We start from the raw sequence: 8,207 nt of genomic DNA, 5'->3' as shown, positions 1-8,207 counted from the left end.
TTTATTATTGCTATGCATACAAGTGAATGGGTTTTCTTGCATTACGTAGCAGGGGAAGGTCACCCTGACAACTGTCACCTAGAGGATGGTCCATGGCAGCAGGGCTAGAATTACAGTGCAAATCTGTGAATCAATGGTCTAGATACCAGTTGAAATCCATACACCTCATGACCTTAATCTCCCACACAGGGAGTGTGAATTTTAAATGGAATCACACATACAGGAAACACCATTTGAAATTCACTCTCCCTATGTGAAAGATTAAGGTCATGTCTATGATGTCTTCCATATAGGGTGTGTACAATGTGCATGTATGTATTTCAACTGCAATACTATAAAAACTTGATAGTTAGGATATGTGCTTAGCTGTTTACTCTCGAGCACTTTTAAAACATGCAAACACGAAGAGCCACGTACATCCCCAAAAGTGTAAAGGGTTTTGAGCAAACCATCAACACACATAGTTACATACATTTTACAAACAAGTAAGCCTGCAAATGTGTGTCTCAACCCCATTAGCTCAGTTGATAAAGTGCCGGCATTGGTACAATTTCATGTTTTCAAAAGCGCTCGATAGTAAACACATTATGCTAAGTATCAAGTTTTTACGGTAGCCCAATTCTCTCAAAGATTCTCGGACAAAGGATCTGTGTGAATCAGTGTTCAGTCTCGGTAAATATTTTATATCTACATTCTGCAGACTACAGAATATATACAAAAAAAGTGAATCATGTAAAATTCCTTTTGTATTTTTAAATCAAGATTGTTTCTTGGAATGTGAGGTGAAAATCTACCCATGGATGTGTCATCATAGTCACTCTGATGGGTTATTGATTTCCAGCAAGAATGTAATGTTCCTTTTATTTCAGTAATCAGTACTAATAAAGGGTCATTAGGGATGGCTTCAAAACCCAACCACTGGAGGACTAGCACCCTGGAGAAACTGGCGATTGGGCTTGGTTCTGTGAGGGCTTGGGTGGTCGGTTGGGTTTGAAGCAATCCCTAACACTTTTTGCTAGGCACAAGAGCAACACAAAATTCCACTGCAAGCTATAACCAGTGTTACTTTGTATTTCACAATGGAGATAAAAAGATTGACATGCACTGTAAGTAATCAAGATATAGAATAGGTAGCAGGGGCGGATCCAGGAATTTTTGATAGAGGGGGCGCCTTTTGGTGTTAAGGGGGTCACCCCCTCGAAAACTCAACGGTTTTGGCCCATTGTTTGCTGTTCGTGGCGAATTTGTTTTTTTTGTTTTTTATTTCTTTCATTTTTGTATTTCTAAGTTAGGCCGGCGCCCTTTGCTAGTAAAAAAATAGAGGGGGCGCGCGCCGGCTGCGCCCCCCCCCCCCTAAATCCGCCACTGCGTAGTCATGATTGCAATATTATGAGTAGACTCAGTAGAGTACTCATGAAATAAGTAAACTTTAATCTTGTCCAATGAAATTTGGACCTCTAAAGGCTCATACCAAATTCTTTTCATGGATCCGTGCTATAGTAAAAGTCAGAATTTAAAGAAAGATAGTTCATGTCTGATGTCACCTGTCAATCAAACTCAGACGGTTTTATGTGATGTTTGAAATTTCAGAATGTAGTGAAACAAAAGTGTGCCCTTAGGTTAGTTTTTTAAACATACAAACTGTCTCAATAGTTGGGTCTTCATAATAGGAAACTTTCTTTGCTGAAGGCACAATGTCAACAATGCCTAGAAAAGATGTTTGTGCATCAGATATCGTCTAACATTTTGTGCATTCCTCCTCTCTGATGAAGGTGCCACTGCCACAGATGAATACCTCCTTTTTTATGCGCTAACTCTCCATGGCCCATGATTGGTTAGTAGAGTTTGATTGACATGTGTCATCAGGCAATTTATTTCTGACTTTAGCAAAGGGGTTCTTGGCCCGGGTTCTTGGCTCTGTCAAGTGGTGTTGAGCACTATATGAGATTTCACGAAAGGTCATTAGTTCAAATCTGCCTCCAGAGGTCTACATGATGCATGGAACAAGTACAAAGCATATGTGACATGATCAAGAGGAATGAGTCGGATGTCGCTAATATTGTTTTTGAGATATTGGCAAAAACAGTGTTTAAATTCTTTTGTTTTATATTGTTTTCAGCCATTGATAAATTGCTCATAACTCGGTAACCAGATGTCCGATCTTGATGGGTTTGTATCAAAATGTAGCATTTGTAAACTGCCAGAAAACAGTGTGAAAAACTTCTAATTGAAAATTGCCAACATGTGACTCATTCCCCTTGATCATGTCACATATGAGTCAATCAATATCACTTCAACTGGGGATTTTTGTTTGTTTTTGTGCTTTATGCATGCATCATGTCTTCTGGAGGCAGATTTTACCTAATGACCTTTCGTGAAATCGCCCTATACATGTACAGGATGTCCCAGAACAATTAGTACAGGTGACAGTTTTTATGGTATTTAGAAGTGTTGTTACTTTTTTCACCATGTTATCAGTAAGCATTATTGGTAAGCATCAACTAATTTCTGCCGATTATTGGTTGCGCCTTCTCCAAAACCCTTGAGTTCTGTCGTAATGAAAAGTATATTGTGTGACAATATTCTTTCCAGCGATGAGATCCACTCAAAATTTTGTTTCCATGGTTGCAAATATGAACTAAATACCTACCTTCTTTGCAATATCATTATTATGACATTATATAAACATTTATACTAGAAATATTATTGTATGTAAATTGTAAATGTTTCTTTCATAGATATATACACTTGTATCAATGCATATTTCTTTTGAATTAAAAGGGCATTTCGTGATCCACAGCCTCATCCTCCAATTTTCTCGATTTTTATACCACTGGAAACCTCTGGCTACATAATGTTTATATACCAAAAATGTCTTGCAGATTTATTAGTTTAAAAACAAAAATATCATCAAATTTGAATTTCGTTCTGGTATACCAGAACGAAATTACAACAGTGGCCTATGGAGCAGTGTAATACACATAATCATGTATAACTTCGCTTTAATCGGAATCAACTGAAATTTTGGGAATAAGCTTTTTTCGTGGATATCTACTGAAAAATGTCACAAAAAGAGGATGCTAGGATCACGATCCTCCTTTAATTTTGTTTGAAAAAGATAGAACTTCATTGTGGATGATTGGCCTGCATTATATGAAGACTCATGGTAATGTAAAATTTACTTGCAAATTGCCAGTAAAGTATGCAGGCTATGCAGCATAATATTACTTATGATGAACTATGGGGTGAGGCACTCAACTTTTAGGGACCATGTAATTTTCTTCACAAGGGGGAGTCAAGGGGTCATAGTTTTTTACACCAAAAGTAAGGGGATCATAAAATTATCAAGGGCTTATGACTTAAACTTTTCACCACTTATGCTCACATTCTATGCGGTAACATTAAATATTTTCACGCATTACGGGGCACGCACACATTTACAAAATGAATGGAAGTCATAACATTTTTCATCCCAAGATGGGGGGGGGGGTCATACAAAGTTGACACTTGCCTGTGACGTCCAAAGAAAATTACACCCCTCGGGTTCTTTTGGTGTCAAAGACTGGTTTAAAAAGTGAAGTGATGGTCCAACTTCTCCAACTGTGGCTACCAGGATTGCTTTGACACCCCATAATCATTCAATCAATTCAGAAGACTCAAAAGTTGTTCACAGAGAAGCTGGTAAGAACTTCAGGTGGCTTAAAGCAGCTATTTGGATCCCCAGCAAAGGCACAGGCATTTTCAGAAGGATGAGGGAGCCTATTCACTTTGATTAACTCACCATGCCTTGAACAGCAGTTGACTACAGTCGGTTTACTTTGAAGTACAAAGTACTGATGCGGACGCATACATTGTGCCGACTTTGTTGAAGGCACACATATCTGCAGCAGAGACACAGCACTGTGCACTGTGTAGGTGCGCATTGTCACTTTGTACTTCAGTGGACAAACTGTATAAAAGGAAGCTATCAGATGTGATGGGTTGCCACTCTTAGTAGTGGAGAAACTTAGTAAACAGTCATGTTAAATTGTGTGCCCATGTTGTAAAAACCATTTTATCTGAAGTCTGATATGTATATAATAAAGTCAAATAATATACTGTAACCTGTTCTGCACGTTTGTTTTGTTTGCTTACAGCCTATTATACAGGATGTGTCAAAATGATAGCATGCCTCTTCTAAATGCAACAATCCCAGGTGGTATCATGTGTGACCAAAGATTCACATAAAAAGGTTTTTGTTTTTTTCATGAATGATCAGGCACAGTAAGTATGTATCGTGAATAGGGTATTTAAAACTGGGATTTAAAACAAGGAAATTTAAGAAAAGGTTATGCCTGCCTTGCATATTCCTTGGAGACAAATGGAGTGTGGCGTAGGTTAAACCTTTTTCAATTTCCCAGTTGTTTGAACGGTTTAGGGTCAATAAAATGACTGATTTACTTACTTCTAATGGGGTTTAAATGCCAGTATTTGGTTAGGGTAGAAAATTGTTAAATTATGTAAAATCAGCCGTTTTGGAGCCAAAATTCTTTTTTTTTAAATAGATTTTGGTGATATTTAAGCCTCCAGAAAAATTTTAAAAGGTCCGTCCTTTTTTTTTTGTCACCTGAAGGGTTTGTTTTTTATTAATTTTAGGCAAATCCCCGAATCCCTTTGGGTACGGTTTAGGCTTATATAATTAAAGTTGATGTCAAGTTTCTGGGGAGAGAGTTATCAAATAATGAGGCAACCATTTCATTATTTGACTGCATTTCATTATTACTTTTATTTTTGATATAAGACAATTTAAAACCAGGGATTAATGCTTAGATCATCTTTTCATACAGACATTTTTGAAACAGATTGAGAACAGATTTGCTTGGATTAAATGAAACAAAATTTGTCATGTATGACATTTCGGTTTATTTCCACTAAATTGTCAGATAATGGACTTTTCTTAATAATAACGAAAAACGACTAAAATGAAAATCCACTTTTATTAGCCCGGTGTATTGTACAGGGTGTCCCTGAAAGAACTGTATCATCGGAAACTGAATATTTTGGGTATTTTAACACAAACCATACATTACTAAGTGAGTGATGTGTTGAGGAATATATCGGTTATCATATACTTTCTGAATTTCGACAATTGACCACTCCGTTTTTGAAATAAAAGAATTTTACGAAACTACCCAATTTTCAGCCCGGAGTCAAATCCGTCAATGACAATAGACGTCCCATGTGCCATGCACAATGATGAATACAGATCATCGGTTGATATTTGAATCCGTGGAAAGGTTTGAAAATGAGTTTCGTAAAATTCTAATATTTCACAAACGGTGTGGTCAATTGTCAAAATTCAACAAGTTTCTTACGATACAGTTCTTTCAGGGACACCCTGTATGTTTCTGGTGGGTCATTTTCCCCCACTGCATTCATTGATCCAAGATGCACCTTGCATACCCTATACAGGGGATATTAAACTTTGACAAATATGCAACATGTTGCAAGAAATTGTGGGATAGGCTTTTACGACGGGAATTCATAACAATTAGTGGGTTTTTAGCAGGTTCGCCGTCTGACAAGTTCAGAACTGTCAAGCTTTCGTCAGGAGTAGCTCTGACTTCTTCAGGACAAAGTACCTAAGAATGAGACATGTAAATCGCCCCTTGCCTACTGATGACTCTGAAAAGAGCCGTTCACTGATAACTGCCCCTTGTCAACAGAACAAGCAGATCTCGCCTATCTGCTAATATAAAGATTTTGGTGGCTCTGAAAAGAGCCGTTCACTGAAGACTGCCCCTTGTCTACATAAACAAGCAGACCTCGCCTATCTGCTAAATTTAAAGGTTTGGTGGCTCTGAAAAGAGCCTTTCACTGAAGACTGCCCCTTGTCAACAGAAAACAAGCAGACCTCGCCTATCTGCTAAATTTAAAGGTTTGTTAGCTCTAAAAAAGAGCTGTTCAATGAAGACTGCCCCTTGTCAACAGAGAACATGTAGACTGCATATACTGCAATAGAAGTATACGGCTTACCAGGAACCATTTGGCCACTCATGGACCGATTGATTGATTGTATGTACGATTAGCGTTTATATCACTTAATTGCGGACGTGGTACAGATTAGCGGCTCTGTGATTGGTTTGAAAATAGAGAGCGCCACATACGACGTGGTAAAGATTAGCGTACTTTAGGTACTGAAGTCAGAGCTACTCCTGACGAAAGCTTGACAGTTTTAAACTTGTCCGACGGCGAACCAGCTAAAAACCCACTAAATGTTGCAAGAACTCGAATAAAAAATACACCATGTTTGGTACATACTGAATTCTGTTTTATTAACATCTACATATTTTTTTCCTTTTTGTTTAGAACAAAGTATTAAACAGTACAAAAATTAATATAATATACACTATACATTGTTGTACAATAATAATTTCAATAGTAGCATTAAACTACTATACATGAACAAAGATTTATAGACACACAATGTGATAACCACTGTCCACTTTAAGACCAAAGCAGATTCACTTTAAATTTCTGATGCAAGCGAGCAAGGCCAAAAATCCTGGAGCAGCCTCCCATTTCCTATAATCAGTCCCAGAACAACGCCAAATATGGATTAAAAGACCTTTGACCTTGGATGTACAACAGCATGTTATGATCTAATGGGAAACTGTGCACATCAACAAACACCATTTCTATCAAAAAGGCAACGGCCGATATAATTTGAAACCACATAAATTACTAGAGTTGGTTCTTCTCTTGGATTTGGACCAAGCTTTAGAATATCGACTGTTGCGTTTTGAAATAAAACAAACCAGAAATTTATCACCCATTGTAAAAGATATGGCACATGTACCGAATACATGTACATACATTGGCTGACCTTGTGGATTTCCTGGCCCAGCCATGCTAACCACATAAGGATATTATACGATTAACCTAGTGCAGCTATTGTCATAGCAGGGTATTATTATGTAATACTCCTGATCCATATTTGGCGTTCTCTTGGACTGATAATGCACCTTTTCCTCTGCTTAGTACGGAATAAATATTCCTGAAAACTAGCATCTATCTGTGGTAAAAAGAGATATCTAGTTTATATTTTCATACAAAGCCATTAATGAAAGGAGAACTAGTTTAGTCCAATACTTTTTATACAATTTTGAATACCTGGAAAATAAAGGTGGAAATATTTATAAAATCGAAATGCCCATATGGAGTTCATATCTGCAAAAAGAATTTGTGAATTTTTAAATTTTAGTAGAATATTGAGGGACTCTATACAAGCAGCAAGACCCACAACAATGCGCACTCCTGAGATGCGCATCAATGTGAACTTCTCTTGTGCGCGCAGACGGCATCGCGTCATATACATGCACGACAATGAGCCGTGAGCTCTCTACACGCACAGACTGTAACGCAAGAAACATGCTCATTATGCGATGATTTCCTAGATGCGGATCCGAGTGCCCTGTAGACTTGCTTATTATAGAAGCAGATCACAGTAGTGTGCATTGATGTGAATATATCACACCCATGTCGAGTCGCCCATAAGGTATATTGCTGATAGCGATCGATAGGCAAAAGTGATGCTTGCTGGGAAGGAAAAGGGCTCAAATTCGCAATCTCGGATGACAAATTTTATAGCTTTTGAGCCCTTTTCATTCCCAGCATGCATCACGTTTGACCATCATCTTGATCAGCAATGTAGAGGCAGCCATACAAGTATTATTTATAGGTTATGGTGTGGATAGTGACTTCAACGTGACCATGTATGGCCTTAAGAAATATTTAAATATTTGTATGTGTAGCAAAAGTGTGCATGTACGTGCATATCCAGAATATTTTAGTCAAAGTTGTTCAATTTTTAATTGATACAAAGTCTGAAATCTCCTGTCAATAAAGATGGGTGCACAAGAATGATTTGCAAGCAAATGAGCACTATGCAAAAATGATTATTACAGGAAAATCCTGCAATGATTACAATGTAAGCTTTGAATTATGCATTAGCATGTTTGTTTGTTTTTGTAACCAGCGTTTAAAACTTAATTTCCAAATTCTTCAGATTATAACAAGCATGCTGCACGGCTGATCAACAATTATGACAACATGATGGTTGGTCATCAAGCGTGAAGGGGGTGGAGGAGACTGCTGCTTCTTCGCACTCGATGATCATCATTGGGTACACAGAATTTTTTTTACAATTATTCATATCAACAACTTTA

General features: G+C 37.6%; 1 long non-coding RNA gene across 1 annotated transcript; it reads right to left on the bottom strand.

Annotated features, from left to right (window-relative positions):
• Positions 1 to 6,292: 6,292 nt before the first annotated feature.
• LOC140150587 (uncharacterized) lies at positions 6,293 to 8,168 on the bottom strand. The gene is made up of 2 exons (XR_011858816.1): positions 6,994 to 8,168; positions 6,293 to 6,564 (listed from the first exon to the last, which is right to left on the bottom strand). It is a non-coding gene; the product is annotated as an uncharacterized lncRNA (long non-coding RNA).
• Between the last annotated feature and the right edge of the window lie 39 nt (positions 8,169 to 8,207).

Source organism: Amphiura filiformis, chromosome 4 (genome assembly GCF_039555335.1).
Source record: "Amphiura filiformis chromosome 4, Afil_fr2py, whole genome shotgun sequence".
NCBI classification, from domain to species: domain Eukaryota; kingdom Metazoa; phylum Echinodermata; class Ophiuroidea; order Amphilepidida; family Amphiuridae; genus Amphiura; species Amphiura filiformis.
This window is presented reverse-complemented; position numbering and strand designations above follow the sequence as displayed.